The following is a 22,617-nucleotide window of genomic DNA, read 5'->3' on the forward strand; positions in this document are numbered from 1 at the left end:
TTAAGAAAATAATGAAATTCTTAATATGACTTGTTATGAACTAATCTGGATAACTGCGGTATACAGTTTAGATAGCTGGCAATGTGTAGTTACAAATAGTAACCATGTGATGGCAGCAGAGGATAAGAGAAATGTGATTTACCATGCAGACAGAAGCTAAATTTTAATATAAATAACAACCTAATTTATTTATTTGTATTTTTGCGTTTTACTGCGCTTGAATAGTCCTGGGATTGATGGCTTTTTGTTATCCAGTTACACAAATAGAAATAAACCTATCCTTATAAGTCCAATGAGAAAAATAAAAGCTTAACATGTGAATGTGAGAGGAAATGTAGAAATTAGTGATATAAATCTCTGTGGAAAATGTTCATATTGATGGTTGTTGTAGATTCTAGAATGAGAAGTTTTAAGAGGTGGATGGTACTAACAGTTGCCGCAAAACACAAGGCTAAAGTGGAAATCAAAGCACCCAGCTAAATAACCAATTGGTATACAAATATATCAACTGTTTTATCTGTTAAAGCATTTGTAATTTTGTGATTTACACACCCCTATTGGTGCATAACCAGGAAAACTACACTGGTCTACGACCTCCTCGCAGCAGAGGAGGTCGTAGAATATACAATTTTTCCCTGTGACAGCTTTCTAAGAAGGGGAACTCCATTCACTTTGAAGAGATGTCCTTTCATTTGCTTGGGGTTTTAACCATTCTCATTTCGATCTAAAGCAAAAAAAAAAAAAAAAAGTTTTCGCTTAAGCTTACATTTTAATGTTTATAACATACATGTTTTAATAATTGTGGATAAAATTATAAGATGGCTACACAGGAGCTGGAAATGGGCATGTTTTTGTTTTGCCGTGTCATGTCTTGCACATAATAATTTTCAAGAGCTTCACATCACAATACCAGTACATGTCTGTAGATGGAGCTGTTCCTCCATGTAATTATTCAAGTTTTAGAACGCTACACTGCTATATCTGTCCAACACTGTACAATGTAATTATGTTTCATTAGTTCTTTATCTGAGATATTTTCTGTGTAAAGAGTAGATTTTGTCCAATTAAGGCTGCAGTTGTAGAAAATCGCTGACAAACCACTGCTTTATCCAAGAATGTGTGTGTGATATATAGCTATATCTATTTGTATTTTAGTGTGTGTGTGTGTGTACACACACACACACACACACACACACACACACACACACACACACACACACACACACACACACACACACACACACACAATATAATATATGTATGTGTGTGTATGTGTATGTGTGTGTGTATGTATGTATGTATGTATATATATATATATATATATATATATATATATATATATATATATATATATATATATATATATATATATATATATTTTCACACACGTACGTGTGTGTGTATATATAAATATTTTATGTAGTAATGCACACCTGTTTGAATCCAGAAGCTATATGCTTTCTCACAGCGACGTTTAATCATAACCAAAATTGTTCATTCATAAAACCGATCATCTCCTACTGCAGCTGACTGGAGCGCATCGTGATCTACGTAATGCAGCAGGTTGGCTCGGTCCTATCAGTGCTCTGCCCTGTATTCTCTGTGCTTTAGCCTGTGCTCTGCAGTCATAAGCCGAAACAGGAGTTGCACGGTTCTGTGGCATCATGTATTCTGTCCCGTTGTATGTTTTTTAATTTACTTGTTCCCATCTCTGTGCAGCTTGCTCTAAAATGTTTTTTAAATAGACAAGTAATAATTCTTGGAAGAATTTTTTATTCTTTTAATCTCAATATTTGCTTGGGTTGTTCTTTTTATTTTTTTGTTTCTCGTTGAGAAATAATGTTAACCCTTCTATAACAAATCTTTAACCCATATCACAATACAGCTCATATTTTCATCTATATAGGTTTTAAGGAAATATATTTTATCAAGTTTGCTGCTGCATGGGTTTTTCTATATACAGTTTATTGCAGCAAGCATTTTACATCAGAAAAATAGGCATAGCTACACAAAGGGTATGCCTCAGCTTGTTGTCTCTGATGGGAGTTAATATATGACAACTTTATATGTTGCTAAACACAGTTTAAGACTGCCAGTGTTTATAGAAATATCTAAGATCTATCATTTTATAAAGTGTTTACTGAAAATAATGTATGTATTGTAAATAATGTGTTCTGATAGCTCTTCTTCACATGGGATGATCCTCTTGCTTTATATAATTGTAATGTGTAGGTCAGGGCAGAATAATAATAATAATAATAATAAGCTCCTTCTCTGCTCGGGTCCCCTGCTGGCACTTTTGGCTCCTCTTCTCTGGCCAGTGCCTTCATAGCAAGCCATTTCCTATGTGGGCACTCATGCAGGCTCACTCCTGAGCCTTGCTCTCTGCGTCTGTAGAGAGACAGCCAGGCCTGGCCCTGCTCTCTCGTCTTTTGTTTGGTAGCAGCGGAGCCAATGGCTCCCACTGCCTCAGCAAAGCCTGGGAGACCAGGAAGTGAGGGGAGAGATCTGCTGCAGACGGGAATAGTACTGGATTGAATGAGCTCTGGTAAGTGTAAGGGGGGCTGGGGGGATACTACTACCTAAACATTTTTTTTTCCTGAATGTATTCAGGTAAAAAATATTTAACCGCGTGCTGTCCGCCCACCATCAAATGATGGAGGAGCGGTGCGGCTCTCGTTATGGGTGGACGTCCTATGACTTTTCCCCAGGACGGCCACTTTCGCATGCACATTCGTAGGACATGGTGCGACCCCAATCTCTGTGAATCGCTGTCCAATCACAGCCTGTCACATGTCAATGTAAAAGTGGCCACTAATCACACTGACAGCGTGTGGCGAGGAGAACCAGTCAGTGGCATCTGCTTGCAGTGGACACCCGGACAGTTAATCGCTGGTGCGTATCTGTGCCACCTACCAGTGCCATCAGTGTGGCATATTGGTGCCTCCTCATCGGTGCCCATAAGCACTGGCCCATCAGTGGATCCTCATCAGCACACATCAGTGAAGGAGTAAAATTACTTATTTACAGAATTTACTGACCAAAATGACAACCTGTGAATGGACACAGATGCTGGACTCGGGATCACGCCCGCATGGGAGTCTACCATGGAGAGTGCTTCTCCAACATGGACACTCGATGTGGGGAGGAGCCAGGAGTGGCGCTGGGGGACACCAGAAGATGAGGACCAGGGCCATTCTGTGCAAAACAAACTGCACAGTGGATGTAAGTATGACATGGGTTTTTTTTTTTTTAAAGAGGGTTTACAACCCCTTTAAGGAGTTATAGTGAATTCAGGAACCTGGGTTTAATATCTGCTCTCCCACAGTACGCAAAACATGGAAATGCAATCATTTTAGTAGATCTAAACTGTTAAATACCTTTTCGAATCAGCGGTGTATAGCAGTCTTGTGACTTCTATCAGTGTCTGGTCCAGCACTGGTTAAAGCTTTTAGGGGGAGTTTTCATTCTCCCCTGACAGTCCTTTGAGGGTGCTTGACCCCCGACCCTCTGTCTAGACAGTGCTGATTGGCCCTGTGCTGTTCACATGCACCCTCCCAAAAAAACCTTAGCAATACACACCAAACTGAGCATGTGCAGAGGCTCTGTACTATCGGCAGATGGATTGGGGACAGTAAAAGAAGGGTGGGATCAAACAGCCTTTTTAAACAGTCCAGAGGATTAACACCTTAGGTTCCACAGTGAGTATAACAAGTATGCATTACTGCATATACAGACTGGATTTTACTGTTGTGGGTTTAGTAACACTTTAAGTGCTGCAAATCATATTCATATTCAAGCTTGTTTTCCTATGCATGGCTACACTCAACATGCAGAATGTTCCTTGTAATTGTCCTCCGTAATGCTCAACTAGAAAATAATTGTTGTAGTGGGAGTGGCTACCTTTTAGAAAAAATGTGCTTCTCAACAAAAAGGGAAAACAAAATACTAAATATGTTAGAGGAGGGTGGGAACCTGATTAAAAAAATAAATAAATAAAAATCCATGCAATCTAGCAGCTTTGGCTCCCCTTTGTCAGAGCTGTTGCTGCGGGGGAGAGGAGAGAGTGTCAAAATAGATGGACACTGAACTGTCGCAGCTCCAAGAATTCAGAGCTTTTGTTGAGCGCTCCCTTACACATAGCTCAGCTAACAGCTAAGTCACAGCTGCTAAATCACGTGACCCCATTGGAGCGGTTTTATACAGGTTATGCAGCAGAGGGATGTGGCAGCATTTTTAGGCATACATGTCATTAGCCTTCACTTACACATTTTAGGCTCTGTTCACATCTTGGCATCTTGAATGGCGGGTGGAATCTCAACGATTCTGCCTGCAATTCAAAATGGCAGCAAATCACGGCATGCTCAGGCGATCCCATCACTTCTAATGGCACCCCGATCGTGACGCGTTTTTGGCGTGATTTGTCGGGTGACAATTGTTGTAAAATTGCGCTAACAGAATTGCGGGAACCTGCGGCACAAAATTCTTGCACTTTTTTGGTGACGGGCATCCCACGATTCTGTTGGCGCAATTTTACTGTGATTGTGCCCCAAGTAATCGCGGCCAAATCGCACAAAGTTGTGTGTCAATGGAAGTGACTGGGATTGCACGGGCATCCCGTGATTTGCCGCTTTTTCGAATCATGGGCAGAATTGCGGAGATTCCGCCCACGATTCAAAATGCCAAGATGTGAACAGACTGTTATAATGTCTATTTAACTAGCTCATAGTGCCCTGGGAGTTCTTGGTCATATATTTAAATATTTATAAAACAGTGTATGCATATAGAAAACAAGATATAAAATGGTGAAAATGTTAAAATAAAACCTACTCTCCCCCCCCAAAAAAAAACAACAAAAAAAAAACTTGCCTTCCCTTTAATCCAGCAACATTGCATCAAAGGGAGTTATTTACTAAGGGAAAATCCACTTTGCCCTGCAAGTGCATTTGAAAGTAAAGTCGCTATAGTTCCGAGGGGGACATGCAAGGAGAATTTAAAAAAAACAGCATTTTAGCTTGCACATGGTTGGATGATGAAACCAGCAGAGCTTCCACTCATTTCAGATCTACCCCTTATATTTAGAGCAACTGCACTTCCAAGTGTAATTGCAGTGCAAATTGGATTTTCCTTTTTCGTAAATAACCCCCATAAACTTTTTATTTAGAATGTGACTGATTTAAAATGTTTGACTGCATCTTGAATATATTTGTTAAATTACCCTTCCTGATATACATTCGTAATATTCTTATGCAGTGTTTTCAGACTGGTATAATCTGGATGTGTATGTGGGCCATTGTCGGAACACGCAGTGCAATTGGTATAAGTTATGTTTACAAGCACATTAGGTACAATTTGTATTTGTTCCATCAAATCTAATTAGCAGTTTGACTCCATTTTTTGCTGTGGTGGAAGATGGTATATGTAAAATCTTGTCACACATCCATTTTAATGAGTGCATTACTTTTACCACCCGCTGAATCTGAGACTGTCTGGCCGATAACCTGAAATTAATGCACTTGTTTAGTATTAATGCCGTGTGCCTAGATCCAGACAGCAATCCTTCATTTGGATGTCTGTGTAGTCAAAGTGAATTAACATCCAAAAATGATTGGATATGGAATGGTGACTTTTGGAATTCCACTTTCCTCTCCTGATATTTTACATAGTTTTAGGTTTTGGCAGATATTGGCTTCAATGTTTTTGATTTAATAATTTCTTTTTCACGCTTACTGACTTGAAGCTTACTGACAATTAACTTTTCCTTACCGTCTTTAGGTGTATTACTAGTATCTACTATTAGAACAGTTTTTGGTATACTTGCCTGGCAAAAAAAAAACTGAAATTCAGAGCTGTCCTGTGCCCACTTCCTGTGTTATCTCAAAGCTCTCCTTGTTCTTATCTTGGACTACAGAATAATTAACTTTAAGGCTCCATTCACACTTGTGCAACTTGTTATGCAACTTTGGACATCAGTCACATCCCATGTTTTCCAATGAGTACCGTTCATATCTTAAAGTCACAGCGACTTCAAAGTAGTTCATGCACTACTTTGGTCTGACTTTCATGTAACTTTAGAGCCATAGACTTTCAATGTTCACTCTCAAAAGTCACGTGAAAGTCACCCCTTAAACTTTTACATTTGACAGTTGTCCATTATCATTGGTCAAAGTCACACCCATCTAAAGTTGCACTCCAAAGCTGTGCGACTTTGAAATCATACAAGTGTGAATCCAGCCTTAATATGTAAAGATCTAAGAGTGGGAGTAGTGTAGTAGATTAGCCAAAGACAGCTGGGAGGACTGACAACACTCAAAGCAAATTCACACCAGCCTGTACGTGTTCTGCTCCATATAGTACATGAGTGTTGGTGTGTGGTTTGAGGATGGTGCAATTCATTGCTGCAGTGCATCACAAAAAATACTATATCGCATGCCATTGTGCTGTGTTGCACTGACATGCCAACATGCTACATTTTTGTGCAACACATCATTGCACATGTATGGTGTGAATGGGACAAATGGATATGTTTGTGCCCTTGCATTGAGCCTGGTATTACACAAAATTGCTGTGTTGTCAGCTCACAACAGCACTTGAATTGCATTTTTTTTGCAGATCATTAAGTATTTTTCTGTACTTGCAGGTGGGACTGTAAATATGGGTTATGCTACTAATCACGCCAGAAAAGTAAAGAATATGGTGGGCGCTGGAAGTTCTTGACACTACACAAGCACCAAGACTAAACCAAAACAGTCTTGGAGTGAGAACAGGTCTACTGCTAATTCCATGTCTCTTTTTGTAATATGTTACATAATTCTCCCTAATTCCCCTATCGTAACAGCTAGCGGGGGATCTTCTCCCCCTGCTAGCTGTCAGAATTAAAAAAAAATACAAATAAAAAACATGTCTGTCTCCGTCCGCCTGGCCGTGTCACTCATTCACAGTCCTCTGTGAATTGAAATCTACAAGTCCTGACAGCCTTTGCGGCTGTCTGCTTGTAGTTATCAATGAACCACTGCGGCGCTCTGGAGCCACAGATAAACTGACAGGGAACCTGCATGGCATCAGCGACCTGCTAAACGCTGGTGCAATGCTTCAGAGGCTCCTTAAACAAAAAATTTTTTTTTTTTCCTGCGAAAAATGTGCATGTATTATTTATTTTTGTTAAAAGGTGAACTTATCCTTTTTAAAGCACAAGTCAAGGGAAAATAAAAAAATAAAAATGCAGTTAATCTCTGCATGGTAGCCAATAAGACCCCTTTCACACTGGAGGCGTTTTTCAGGTGCTTTAATGCTGAAAATAGCGCCTGTAAAGCATCTGAAAAAGTGCTTTCACACTGGGGAGCTGCGCTAGCAGGACGTTTAAAAAAAAAAGTCCCGCAAGCAGTATCTTTGCACAATAAAATCTACAATAAAATACAATAAAATGTTATTGGGTTTAGATGCACCTCAGGTGGCTCGAGTCTTATTTTTCAGTAGACAATCAGCAGACATTTTTGTAATAATAAAAATTACATTTTATTTTTCACTTACTAAAAAAACAGGATTTTTTCCACTCCAATCTTATTCAGTAGGGCAGTGGTCCTCAAGCTTTCTAGTGCCATGACCCCTTGATAAAATGTCCCAAGTAAAATTATTTTCGTAGCGTGGGTTGTCCACACCCAAGGCAAGATGAGTAATTTGCGCCCCTAACCCATGGACATTTTAGCGCTCGAGTCCCTTCCACTCGTACTAAATTAAAACCCCTTAGGGCAGTGGTCATCAACCCTGTCCTCAGGGCCCACTAACAAACCAGGTTTGCAATAGAGGTCGACCGATATATCGGCCGATATATCGGCCGATATTTGCCGTTTTTTAAATAATCTGCATCGGCCGATTGTGCTGATAAAAAGCAGATTTAGAACTACAGCGGGACTTTGAAATGACTTCTGTAATAGAAGTCAGTGTAAGTTGCCTGAGTCGTCATAGAAACGTCTTTCCTCCTCTCTGGGCAGGCTGCCAAGAAAAGAACAGAAAGATACAATGTTTACACTTGAATGAATGAAGTCATCTCTGTGTGTAGAAGTTCTCAGTTTAACAATTTAAAGACTAAATCTTTTCTGACACTTGTTGCTTACAAGTAAGAATCCTGTATTTTCTGCCAGAAAATCACTTAGACCCCCCCAAAAATTATATATATTTTTTTAGCAGAGATCCTAGGGAATAAAATAGCAGTTGTTGCAATATTTTATGTCACACGGCATTTGCACAGAGGTCTTTCAAATGCATTTTTTTGGGAAGAAAATACACTATTTAAAAAATAAAAATAAAATAAAAACAGTAAAGTTAGCCCATTTTTTTTTTTTTTTTTTTTTTTTCGTCCAAAAGTTTTGACTACCTGTTTTTATTTCATATATAGTTTTTTTTTATTTTTATCTAAATCATACATACAAGTAAACTGATTGGAGGTTTGTTTTGTTTAATAAATGTTTAAATGTAAGAAATTTTCTGTATCACTTATGAAGACTGCTTTCACACTGGAGCGGGCAGGCGTTGATGGTAAAACGCAAGTTTTAGCGGCTCTTTACCATCATTTTAGCGGTGCTATTTGGCTGCTAGTGGGGCACATATAACCCAGCTAGCAGCCAAGGAAGAGGTTAAATGCGCCCATGAAGCAGTGGTGCCCATTCATATCAATGGGCAGGAGTGGTGGAGGAGCGGTATACACCACTCCAAACGTGCTGCTTGCAGGACTTTTTTTTTTTTAAGATCCTGCCAGCGCATCGCTTCAGTGTGAAAGCACTCTGTCTTTCACACAGACTGCAGGGGAGCTATTTTGCAGGCACTTTATAGGCGCTATTTTTAGCCCAAAAGCGCCTGAAAAATGCCCCAGTGGGAAAGGTGCATTAGATCAAGGGGGATTAAAAAATATATATAAATAAATAAAAAAGGAAAGAAATAAAATAAAATCAGCCTAACATATAGGCCCAAAAAAATCGGCATCATATATCGGCTATCGGCCGCCATGATTTCTAAATATCGGCATCGGCCAGAGAAAAACCCATATCGGTCGACCTCTAGTTTGCAAGATAACTGAAATACATTACAGCTGGTATAATTTGCTGCTCAGTGATTGTAGTATTCTAGTCTGCATCTCCCCCAAGGTAATACATAAAACCTGGCCTGTTAGTGGGCCCTGAGGACAGGGTTCATGACCACTGCCTTAGGGTACATTTTAGGATGTACCACCCTCTTTGTTCTCCTTTCTTTCCCTTTTATTTTATCTATCCGAATTTAATTTTTTTTTTTCCTCTCCCATTCCCTCCAGCTTTCTCTTATTCCTTTGCTCCCTTTTTTTTCCTTTGTCCCCCCCTTTTTTCCTCTCCCTTCCATGTATTCTCTATTTGTATTCCTTCTACTCCTCCCGGGGGGGAGGGAGTGGCAGTGCTGGGGGGGGGAGAGTTCTGATCAGCCAATTTAGGTGCTCTTGATAAAGTTCATCTGCTGATCTGAGAACTGTAGTGGGGACTTTTAATGGCAACTATAATCACAGGTAGTGTTACTCACGGTGTCTCACAGCAGTGACACCAATGCCGAAATCGGGAGATGGGGTTTCCTTCAGCCCCTCCCACTTCACTTTCCTCACCAGCCAGCTGACTTATAGTCTCTGCCCCCCCAGCCATGCCGTGAACTGAGTGGGCAGCCGTGGCCTCCAGAAACAGCCCAGCTGGGCAGCCGAGAAAAGGCTGGGAGAGTGGTGTGGGCTTCAGGAACAGCCCAGGATTCGTGACCCCTGGCAAATTTGTCATTTGACGGCCACTGCACTAGGGGGTAGGTAGGTGGGGTTTATTAGTTGTCATGAGAGCTTCCATGTTTTCTAAGGCATCCATTATTTATTCACAGAACTACAAGCTGATCAGCAGTTGTGAATTTATTGACTTGTGATGAGCAGATGTCTCAAGGCAGGAGGATTTTTCTGACTGCTACTGAGTAGGTTTTTTTGTTCCCCCATATCTATGTAGACTGGAAGTTCAGTGTTTTACTGTTTAACCATTATGTTTTTTTATGAATGTCAAACTTTGCAATATCAGTAAATCAATGCAGCAGGCTCCTTTTTATCTTTTGTTTGCACAAAGGGCACAACAAAATCTTGCTGAGAATGATGGTAGGGTAGCCATCTGTTCCTTTCCCAGTGTTGTCTATATGATAAGAGTAAGCTGTGTAAACAGTGTAACCACCAAACTCTGATAAATCTGTGGCTTTTTTTTTTTTAGAAGGGATCGAGACTGTGCAATACTGAAAGTTTGTGAGGTCAAGGGTGTCCTGTATTTAAACACAACAGATGCTGCATTACTGGCAGTTCCAACTTGATTTTTTTTTTAAATAAAAATATTAAAACCATAAAGGTGGCCATAGAGAGTAGAAAGAGATGAGAAGATATGTAGCCAAAATTCTATGGCTATAGTTTTAGTGTGTTAATGGGGAGCTGCACTGCAGATAACTTTTGGAGGTGATGCATCAGGAAAAAACAGTGCAGGTCCTTTTCTTGTGGTTATGGTGGCAGCACGTGCATTTAAGCAAAGCAGGTTAATGCGGCATAAAACGCAGTACAAGTCTGAAATGGGGCTTAAAGTGATACACTAAAGTCTTGTGCTATTTTTAACGAAAAAAATAAACATACTTACCTTCTCTGTGCAGTGGTTTTGCCAGATACTCCTCTTCTCTGGTCCCTCTTCAGTACTTCTGGCCCCTCCCTCTTGTTGAGTTCCCCCATTCAGACACGGAGCTGCAGCCTGACCCCACCACCTTTCTCTCCTCATTGGCTCCCTGACTTTGACAGCAGTGGAAGCCAATGGCGCCACACTGTTTCAGCCAATGAGGAGGTGAGTCCCGGACAGCCGAGTCTCTCGTCTGGGACTGCTACACACTGAAGGCTTTTTTATCTTTGTGCACAGAATGCATTAAGATTAAGCCTTTGCAACCACTTTACTTGCTGCTTGGAAAGCTTAGGAAAAAGGTGCTCTCATTAAAGTCTTTTGGGACCTGGAATGCTTGAAGCTTGTACCTTGTATTTGTTTGAGCTACAAACTTCAAGTGCCACTATGCTCAGGTGTAAACGGTCACAATTGAAAACCATATAACAAATTTGGAAATTGAAGTGCCACACCACTGCTTGTCCAGATAGATCATCATTCAGCATGACAATCCACAAAGTAGCCAACGTGTTTCAAAAGTTCTAAAGATGCCCCCGTCATCAGGGCTTGAAAAGAAATGTGAATAGACTAGAAATGTACTCGACATTTTAATATTTCCTCCAGTGTGATTACAAGCCTAGGTCTTGTCAGCAGCTGGTTCGACTGCCTGTCCCCCTAGATTTTATAAAAATTTTATTTGGATCTCTTCGCAGTGGTGTGGCACTAAAATTTCCGTGTTTTGTTAAGTTACACTACTAGTTCAAGGAGAAGGCCTTACTTCCCTGCTGAGTGGTATATTATTGCTGGATGGGAAAAAAAAGTCAACAGAAGTGTAATTTGTTGTTACAGGTATTACAGCCCGTTCATACCTGAACGTTTTGTAGCCCTACGCCTGAAGCTACAAAACGCTGGAGGGGAAAAAATCCATTTTTCTCAATGGAGATGGTTCACCTCTCCACTCCATGTCGCCTGAAGCTCAAACAAGTTCCGGACCCTTTTTTGTCGCGCGAATTGGGCTGATTTGGGCGTTTTCATTCCCATAGAAACTAATGGAAACGCTCGATTCGAGCGTTTAGCGCGACAACGAGCGTTTCTACGGGCGTTTTGACGCTGTATCTGCTCAAGAAAAAATAAGCAGATGAAAAATATTTTTCCTATTGGCTGAAAAAAAACGCAGAAGTTAAAAAATGCTCGTTGTCGCGCGTTGTAGTGTGACAAAACGCTCGTTGTCGCGCGACAAAACGCTGGTAAAAACGTTCAAACGCGCTACGCTCAGGTGTGAATGCAGGGTTAGGCTAAGCATTCATTCATATGAATGCACCCGGACAGCGATTAGATGCGAGGATTCCCACAATTAGCTGCAAGTAGACAACCCCATTGAAAGAGCACCCACTCGCATGTAATCTTTGAAGCAGCTCTCACATGCGAGTTATCGGCACTGGATGCAGATAGTTGATTTTGCGATTCCCTGCTGGACATTATCTTCTCTGCATTGTGCCTGCACTTCAGGGGCATTCAAGGCAGACCAAGGCGTAGATGCTACAGAAAAACCCCAAACACAAAAAAAATGTGATGGAAGGAAAGGCTGGTAACATGAATTTGGCTGGACTCTTTCTCAGTGCGTTTTGCTGTGTTTGTGTTTTTTTTGTTGTGTTTTTTTTGCATTACGAAGCAGCCATATGCTGCTTAATAAATATACATCCTATAATACCAAGCAAATAAAAGTAAAACTGTTAGTTTTTCATAAAAGTTTGGGGAGTTTATTCTATTTTTAATTTATTTATTTTTTTATTTTTTTTAGGTTCTGTGTACATTTGGGGATTATATGGGGTAATTGACGTTCAACATTCCCTATTCCCTTTACAAAATCTGTATACAGAAACAGATCATGCTGATAAACTCTGGCATTTTAATATCAATTGCCCTGCCTAATACAATGTGTCCCATGCATGCAAATCCACTATTCGTTATGCAAACCCTATTTAAAACGAAAACAACTTGGCTTTCTTTTTCACTTATTTCATGTTTTGTGTCACTTGCATTTGTTTAACTCATTGTTATTGTGATGTGATGACCAGCTTTATTTTAGTGTATGAAAAACATGGGAACCTGCAAGAAAAGACAGAATGTGGCCATGCCTTATCGTTAAGTTTCTAGTCCTAATGATTTGCATAATATTTGCATGTTGACATTCTGTCCAAAGTTTAACCCTGCATTGTGCTGCTTTCAAATGTTGGCAATTTGCATAATATTTGACTTCCATTTGTTTGATACTCTTATCTGTATATAATTAGTCTGCTTTTGGCAGTGTACTGGTCTGTATCTGTGTGGGAAAGGTGACTGAAATTTAAAGTATGTTTGTACATGTCATTTAATATGCTTTTGTAGTTCTTCTGTCAAATTCTCTTTGGTAGTTTGTGTAACCCTTTTGTGACCAGAGATCATAGATGCCCAGACCAAATTTAATCTTAACATGTGTCTGTCAAACGGAGAAAACCTTGTGAGCTGCCATGTTTCCCTAATAAATATAAGTGAGCCGCTGACACTCAAGAATTCCTCATGTTTTGTGTAATGAACAATTAAATATAAGTGGCGCGCTGTTACCATACAATTAACAATATGTCTTATAAAAAAAAAAATCCTCTGTTGTAACATCCATGCAATACTGACAACAGTGGGGTTGTCTTAATAATTATTATAATAATAATAAAAATAGTAAACCATTCATGCAGTCCAGTGTGAAAACACATAGAGAGTGCTCAAAATCTTCACAAATATCTTATAAATTCAAGCTGTGCTTGTAATTTTGTGTACTGTATATGTTGCTCCCCCTCCACCAGGTGTATTCTCACCTTCGGTCTCAAAGGAACAGAACACCTTCTTCCACATGTTTGCTGTGTGCTCCACATGGCCTGCATACTTTCCTGATGGTACATAATATAACTAGGTACTAACATAGGTAAAGTTGATCCAGGGAAAATCCGATCGCCTCTTGGGAGATCAGGAAGGAATTTTTTTCCCTTGTAGCAAATTGGAGCATGCTCTGCTGGGGTTTTTTTTTCGCCTTCCTCTGGATCAATTGTGGGCATAAAATTGGGTATTTGGATTGTACGATTTATTTTTTATTTATTTGTTTTTAAGGTTGAACTGGATGGACTTGTGTCTTTTTTCAACCTGACTAACTATGTAAAAAAGAATATATATATATATTTATTTATTTGGGGGTTTTAATTTTCTAGCAAAAAATATGGATATTTGTAATCAACAAATGTCAGAAATAGGCTTGGGCATGGAAGGGATAACTAGTGTGGCAGTGATCAGGGACACAGACTGGTGACAATATGGAAAAGTTTTTTTTTTTTTTTTAACATACTGACCAGAGCAATAGAATAGCAACATTGTACTGCTCTGGGGAAATTAGCAGGAATTTTTTTTCTTTTCTTTTTTTACACTTTTTCTTATTGCATTACAGCATTATTAACTTTTTAAGGCTGGGTTCACACTGCTGCGGGGGGAGATCCGGATGTGATTCGCACCGCAAATCACATCCGATCTCCGTAGCGGTGCGAGTTCAGCCATACAGATAGTATGGCTAAATTCGCATCGCTCCTGCAGCAAACTCGCACGGGACCCTTTTTTTGGTCTGCAACAGAATCGGATCGCATGGGGGTTCACACCATGCGATCCGATTCCTGTGCGAGTCTGCAGATCGCACTGCGATATGCGGACGGATCTGGGGGTGTCATTAACATATCATTGACACTCCCAGCCGTCCGCATAGGGCAGTGTGAACTGCCGGCGGGAGGTGTGCGATGCGGGGAAAACGCAGCGGGTTTGCGGCGTTCCCGCATCACTGTGGTGTGAACCCGGCCTAATCAATTAAACTAATTCCTTAAGTCTGTTTTGTTGTGTTTCCTGAAGCTATCCATTGTGTACAACTGTCATGTGACCTGCTGTGATTAGTCATGATGGTCACGTGTTACCGGCAGCGAGCTTGACAATACATCATATGGCATCCATTACCAAACCACCAACTGCCTGTCAATGTGCTAATGGTCAGGTGGCAACTGGTTAAAGGAGTAGAGCTAAAGCTTCGTGGAACACAGAAGTGCAGCCTGTTCTGCACTCTTGTGACTCATTTTTTAGCAGACAGCGGGCTGAAGTCTGCTGACTTCGCAGAGCCAATCCAAGCTGGGGAAAGATCCAATATAATGGGTACAATATGGTCTGGATCCTGTCACAAACCTCCACTGGCAAGCTGCTAAGTGCCCGAGCCAGCCACTCCATCACCCCCTCCACAGCCCAGTGCACCAGTGAGCATGAGGGGGAGGGTAGTAAATGGTGGTCTGTCTGCTCACACAGCTCTAAGAAACAAGCAATTAGCTGTGTTTGATCGCTCAGTTCTCAGTCTTTGAGACGGCAGAGGACAGATGCAGCATAGGACTGATGCATCCACATGGGTCAATATAATTTAAAAAAACAAACTTATTTTCTCTCTCTAAAGTTGAAAAATATGTAAAAATGAAAAATCTTTCACATTCGTTGATGGATACAGAGTCTTAAATCTTTGGGCTCTAGCGCCATGTAGGACAGTCTAGTATAATCCCTCCTCCTACCATCATGCCACTATTTTTTTGCTAGTGTATTTGGAGGAAGGGTGTCTTTCTCAGCTTTGTAGTTGTAAAGACTAACCTAATATTTTGTTAGGATCTTTTTGATTTTAAGATAAAAAAAAAACACAACAACTTTTCTCTGTACTGCTACTGGAGGCTCTGATGCATTGATTCAGCATGGTTGTCTTCATTATAGCTTTGAACTGCCCTGCATCAGCAAGCTACTGAACTGAGAATTGTGGGGCTAGCCTGGAAGTTATCTTTGGACATTTGGTTCTGCATGGAACATGCTCTGTTCTGGCAAAGTTAGCTGTGGAACACTTTTCCAAAGCCAGAGACACATTTTACCTCAGCCCTTGTTTTGCAGTTCAAGACTCCCTTAGAGAGTAGGCAGTCAAACTGAGCACCAGGCAATCCCTTGTTTTTATTCGTTGCAGGGCTCCATGCAGCTTCATAGCAGAAGAGTTTTAAGGCCCCTTTCACATGAACGATCCGTTCAGATCCGCCTGTCAGTTTTTCAGGCGGACCTGAACGGATGCTTCTTAGAGCAATATGGAGCGTCAGATGTCAGCGGTGACATGCCCGCTGACATACGAGCCGCTCCGATCCGAAAAAGTGTGACGGAGTAAAAAGCTATTTTTCCATCCGTCATCGGATCGGGTGACGACGGACACTGTGGTCTGTCGCCCTATCTCCCATAGGGGAGAGCGGCGCTGTGACGGGTCTCGCAGTGTGCAGACACTCTACACCTACTATCTTTTCAGGTTTAGTGAGTACTCAAAGACTTGCATGGGTTCAATCTAGCTGTTCTGGTGCAGCATCCCCCCTACATGGGTTCAGTCTAGCTGTTCTGGTTCAGCATCCCCCCCCCCCCATCTTTGGGTCAAATGTTGTGCTTTTTTGGCTTTTACTGTGGTCATGCAGGACTCAGATTACCCAGTTGTTTACTTACTCTGATTGCAGAGGCCACAAATGTACCGCTTGGCCCTCTCCAGCAGATTCTATGTCTGATTTGTTCATGGCCCTGGCAGTGTCTGAGCCATTAGCTGCAAACACTGTGATTGTGAGACACTTAATTCCTTGATTCCATGAGCTTACTCCTGTGGAGTAGCAGTCTATTGCTATTACTTTGAAACTTAAAAGAGACAGTTTCTCTTCCTATTGATGCCGTGTGCAGCAATCTGAAACTTTTTAGGATCAGTTTATTGCTTCTACCAGTCCAGTTTCTAGGTTTGGGTCGTTGAAGATTCCAAAGTCCCCAAGAACTTTCCTTTTGCACCTGCTTTTTATACTGCTTCTCCATAGTGATTGAAAGCCTGCTGATAAGTTGTTCCCCCTATGTGCTACCGGCTTTGCAATCTTTCAGTTAAGATTTTGTTCAGAAGTGGCCATTTCCAGCATGAATGAGCTCCAGGCTTCTTTAGAAAAAAAATTGAAAGTCCGCAACAAATGCTGTAGCTGCTGACTTTTAACCACTTCAGCTCTGGAAGGTTTACCCCCCCCCTTTATGAGCGGGCCATTTATTCAGATACGGCACTGCTTTACTTTAACTGACAATTCCGCAGGCGTGTGATGCTGTAACCAAAAAAGTGTGCCCCCCTCCCCATCTTTTTGGTGGTATTTGATCACCTTTTTCACTTTTTTTTCCTTTTTGCACTATATACAAAAAAAGACAGACTATTTTGAAAAAAACATTTTTTACCTTCTGCTATAAAACATTCCCAGTAAAAAATCAAATGAATCAATTTAGGCCAATATATATTCCCCCTACAAATTTTGGGTTAAAAAAAATAAAATAAAAAAAATATTCCAATACGTGTATATTAATTGGTTTGCTGAAAAGACATCTACAAACTATGGCGTGTGTGCGTGTATATATGAGATATGTATATATCGTATTTATCGGCGTATATTGTACACCCCACGTTTAGGAGGGAAGTTTAAAACTTACATTTTAAATGCCTATCAATGCAGCCTTCCCCAGTATCCATCTGCAGCCTTGCCCAAAATTGCAGCATGTTTGGTTTTTAAATTTAGTGCCGCTGAGATATTTGGCTACTCTCGGCTTGTCTCCGCTGTCTCTGAGGGCAAGAGGAGTGCCGCCGACATAGACCAAGCCAAGTGTACTGTGTACTTGGCTCTGCTCGCAGTCACTCCTCTGTCCCACTCCTTGGCCCGGCTCCTATGATGGACACAACATCGGTCCAATGGCGGGAAGTAAAGGCTAGGAGGTGGGACTGGGCATGACTGCGAGCGGAGCCGAGACTAGTCGAGTATACGGTACACTTGGCTCAGCTCGGTCAATGTTGGCGATGCTCCTCTTGCCCTCGCCCAGTGGGGATCGACGTACAACACGCCAAAGGGATGGGGGGACACGACACATTTGGGGGGGCATGGCCTGGCTGGAGTCTGGCTGCCATTCATGTCACTTCATGCATAAAGGTCTGCTTCATGATGTGCGTCTTATGGATACTTTCCTTTGACATTGCGGCAAAAGAAAACCCCTTCCCCTATGGAGGAAGACTAAAGAGTCAACACCGAAGTCCTGTCACCTCACTGCCTGTCAAACAGCCCTGCTCTTTCTCCAATACTTCAACTTTAGTGTTCAGACCCCCTCTCCCCAAGTTATATTAATGGACATATGGTCTACTAAGGGTCAGGTTATTCCATTATGTTTTGAATATCATTGCCCTCCTATTCATTAAGACCTTAGTACATGGGGTTCTCCAGTAAATTCTTGAGATCTGAATCTGGTTGTTTCTGCACGTTTGAATCCGTTAGAGACATTCTTGTCTTTGCCCTCATCCACACAATGGTTTTCCTGGTAGCCATCACCTCTGTGTGTGAACTATCAGTATTCTCTAGTAAAAACCAAAAAAAAATAAAAAATAAATGTTTTTGTTCTTGCATTAAGACAAGGTGGTTTTGGGGCCCATGACTTCCTTCTTGCCTATGGTAAACCTGGTCCAAAGTGTAAGGAATAATTTTTTTTTTTTTTTTTTTTTTTAGGGCTGAAACAACTAATCGATTGATCGACCACTAATCCATTATGAAATTACTATTTTCAGAATCAATCGGCCAGTAACATATTAGGGTTAAAAAAAATACTAAAATAAGCTCTTTATAGTACAAAAAGCGCAAATAATCGCTACTGTAAATATTACTTTCGCAGTTCTACAGTAAAAAAAATTAACTCCTTACAATAGTGATTATTTGCTTTTTTACTATAAAGGGCTAATTTAATTTTTTTTCAACCCTGTTATGTTAATAAACATTTTGGACATGGTTCACATCTGTTTTTTGGTGCTTTTTGCAGAAATTCACTACAGTTAATTTACATGGTTTCCTATGGGGCACGTTCACTTCTATGCTTTTTTTTTTTTTTCAGCCACTGCGTATTTGGAAAGTGTCAGGGACTTTTTTTTTTTAAAGCAAAACAGTGCTTTTTTTAGTTCGTATACTTCAATGGAGAAGCTGCAGAAAAGCATGTAATGTGTTTTTGCAGCAATTTGTGTTTTTTAATCTGCCCAACAACAAATTGGCCCAAAAAATGCAAAAACCGCAAATCGCTGAAAAATCACGTGCGCAAAAATCAAAACGCACTGCAGAAATGAAACTAAAAAAAAACTAAAGCGCAAATATGGAACCTCAGTGGAATGTGCCTGAATGAAAACAGCTGCAAACACTTAAAACTTGGTCAGTCACCAGGAAAAATAGGAGTTAAACAATAGTGATGCGCTATGATCAATATTCCACCCAAACCTAAAGTAAAATGTGCAGATAGTGCAAAGCTAAGTACAACACAGTGACCGCCGGTGGAGAAGACCACCAAACCAACTTACCCCAACACTACCAAAGCCACAAAGTGGTTCAAAACGGTGTACCACTACATATAGCAGGTATATGCAATTAGCGGACCTCCAGCTGTTGCAGAACTACAACTCCCATGAGGCATAGCAAGACTCTCTCAGCCACAAGCATGACACCCAGAGACAGAGGCATGATGGGACTTGTAGTTTTGCAACAGCTGGAGGTCCGCTAATTGCATATCCCTGACCTATAGCAACACGAAAATTTAATATAAATGACCAATAAATATTAAAAACGTGAATTGTGCAATGTGCTATGTGTTGATTGAACAAGTGAGCACAGGGGGAAATTTGTTTTCACAAAACACCCCTGACACTAGAACATACAATAGTACAATTACATAATCCTTACACATACGTGTACAATGTATTAAGTAAAAATACCGTGAGGTCAATAAATCAATCACTGTGAAGAAAAAAAATGAGGTAGAGAAACTAATAATATGTGCAATAAAGTGCATGCAGCAATATTGGGGCAAAGTCGCCAAAAAGGCCCTGATAATCCTGAATTAAACGGATTATAGTATACAGTTCAATATAATGGATGATCTTTAAGTAAAGCCACTCCTGAGCTGGTTTAAAATTTCAGTATAATAGTTTAGGATGGGCATACAATCTTTACCGTTCTATGTTATCTAGGTGGAGTGCTCAGACAAGGTGTACTGGTACTACGCTCGTGAATGAATGGATGCTTGTAGGGAACAAGGAATAGAGAATATAATTGCACAATGCTCCAATAAAAAAAAACGCTAAGGTGTCAAACCATGAAACAGACTGAGACAGAAGTACAATCAAATCACACTTGTTTATTAATAAAAATAAAAAGGTAAATGGAAAAAAGCGTAGTCAAGCATAGCCAGAGTCCTGTAGCCAGATCGGGTAGTCAGCCAGTCAAAAGTTCATTAACCAGATTGGGTAATCAGCCAGGCCGGAAGTCAGGGATCCAAGGAGAGCAACCGCAAGCAGGATAAGAAGCCAGGTGGGATGTCAGCAAGCCAGTCTTGAAACAAACAGCAGGAGATGGTTCCTTGTGATGTAACCAATGCGAAGGCAAATGGAAAAGTGAGCAGGAAGGCTTTAAATAGGCAGGTCAGACGAGCATCATGGGGAACAGCTGGTAACTGGAAAGAGAATAGAGCTGGCAATTAGCTGACAGCTGAGCGGCCAGCCCAGAGGAGGAAGGGCTAAGCCAGCCCTGACATAAGGATCTGGATTGTATCCACTCGCGTGTTAAATATCAACAGCCCTTTCAGGAAAAAAGGTCAGACACCGCCGCTAGTCCATCTGATGTGTCTGTCACAGGCTCCATCTCCCTACGAGTTGTGTCACTGTCACGTGACTTTCAAGGGTTGCCTCAACCCTTGAGCAATGATCTTCTCTATTCCTTGTTCCCTACAAGCATGAAAATGGTAATCGGTTCATTTCATAATCTATTCGTTTTTGATTAATCGATTAGTTGTTTCGGCCCTACTCTGGTCCCTGATCATCAGCGGGATTGAGAGCTAGCAGCTACTCAAAGTATCTTTTTCTGCCTGTCATAGGGGACATTTATTGAGTCCATCCTATGTGTGTGGTTATGTCAGTATGACATTTATATATCCATGTATATTGCGGTCGTTTAGATGTTTATCTAATAGTTTCTTGAAACTATTGATGCTCCTCGCTGAGACCACTGCCTGTGGAAGGGAATTATACATCCTTGCTGCTCTTACAGTAAAGAACCCTCTACATAGTTTTAAGGTTAAACCTCTCTTCTTTTAATTCTGAGTGGCCACATGTCGTAAACTCCCTTCCGTAAAAAATTTTTTTTATCCCTATTGTGGGGTCACCAGTACGGTATTTGTAAATTGAAATCCTATCCCCTCTCAAGCATCTCTTCTACAGAGAGAATAAGTTCAATGCTCGTAACCTTTCTTCATAACTAATATCCTCCAGACCCTTTTATTAGTTTTGTTGCCCTTCTTTGTACTTGCTCCATTTCCAGTAAATCCTTCCTGAGGATTGGTGCCCAGAACTGGACAGCATACTCTAGGTGCGGCCGGACCAGAGTCTTGTAGAACGGAGGATTATTTTATCTCTGGAGTTGATTCCCTTTTTAATGCATGACAATATTCTGTTTGCTTTGTTAGCAGCAGCTTACTACAGCTTCCACCATAAGTTAAAAAAGGGTGTTGTGGCTAGCTGGTGGTGTCATGCAAATAATTTCTTTATGCATTTATTGCCAGCATTGCACCCAGAACTGCTGGTCTGAAGAATTGAGCGATTTAGTTTGGTCAGCTGATAGTAATATATGCCACAAAATTTATTGAACGAATATGTACAATCTACTACCAACCTCTTTAAATAGTTTTGATCAAAACTGTTGGTGGTAGATTGCTTTTAAATTGTTCAGATTTTTCAATCTAAAATGAATGAAAATTGCCTAAATGTAAGTTTAGCATTAGTCTTCACTGAGAAAAGGGGCAACTCCTTTACATCACCAGGCTCATGTAGATGGGCCATACTGTCAAACGCTTAGGGCCTCCATATTCAAAGAAATGCAGAGCAGATCAAATGTAGCTTCCCAACTGTCACCCACATTACACTGTTTAAAGTAAATGGGAACCTACTGACCTGCGTTTTGAGGTGCATTTCAAATGCAGAAAAACAGCCTTCCTGCAAGAGTCTTTATACTGCTGTGGTTTCCTGTGTGCTTTGTCATTTGACAGTCCCCCCACTTATTTATTGTCACCTGTTTATGGCAGGTCCGTTACTGAAGTTAACATAGATTAAGACCCTGAACACAGAAATATGTTAAGAACACTTATCTTAAAGAGAACTAGTCACAAATTACTTGAGAGAGGCTGAGTATTCAATCTAAAAATATTATAAATGTATAGTTACCTTTTGGGAGACTAGGACTTCTTTAGCTTAAAGGCCAACTTTACCGTTAGTAAAGGGCTAAAGACTAATCATTAGTAGATCCTGCAGCCAATCTGAGTGACTTTGCTTGACTTTGCACTGTGCACTAAGCATCCAAAAATCATCTATAGGAGGGTGAGAGCCCTGATGAACGTAGTGGTGCAGAATGTTGTTGCGCCCCCCCTCCCCCCATATTAAGAGTGACATTCTTGGCTACTAAAGGATTTTTTTTCAAAGTGACAAGTGTATTGCTTGTAGAAAGGGGAAAAAAACACACTTCTGGTCTAATTTTTACTGATAGGGAATTTTTAAATATATTTCTTATTTCCTGCCGAGGCAGTCATGTCACATGCACACTAGATTGCCCTTGTGGGCTCCAGTACATGGGATGGACAACTAGGCAGATTAGTAAATGCATTAGTGAGCATATTAATAACATTAAAAAGGATTATTCTAAACGTAGTGTGTCAAATCACTTTAAAAAAATACCACAACAAGAATGCAGACAAGCCAACGTTGTATGAAATGGATAAGGTGGAAGGACACTGGAGAGGACAGGTTAAA

General features: G+C 40.7%; 1 protein-coding gene across 1 annotated transcript in view; it reads left to right on the forward strand.

Moving 5' to 3' along the window:
* The window catches only part of CDKAL1 (CDKAL1 threonylcarbamoyladenosine tRNA methylthiotransferase), a 1,106,309-nt gene that overhangs the window by 38,997 nt on the left and 1,044,695 nt on the right, over positions 1–22,617 (forward strand). The gene's annotated exons all lie outside the window — the stretch shown is intronic.

Source organism: Lithobates pipiens, unplaced genomic scaffold, assembly GCF_037356315.1.
Source record: "Lithobates pipiens isolate NorthernLeopardFrog02 unplaced genomic scaffold, aLitPip1_a1.2 Scaffold_19, whole genome shotgun sequence".
In the NCBI taxonomy this organism is placed as follows: Eukaryota; Metazoa; Chordata; class Amphibia; order Anura; family Ranidae; genus Lithobates; species Lithobates pipiens.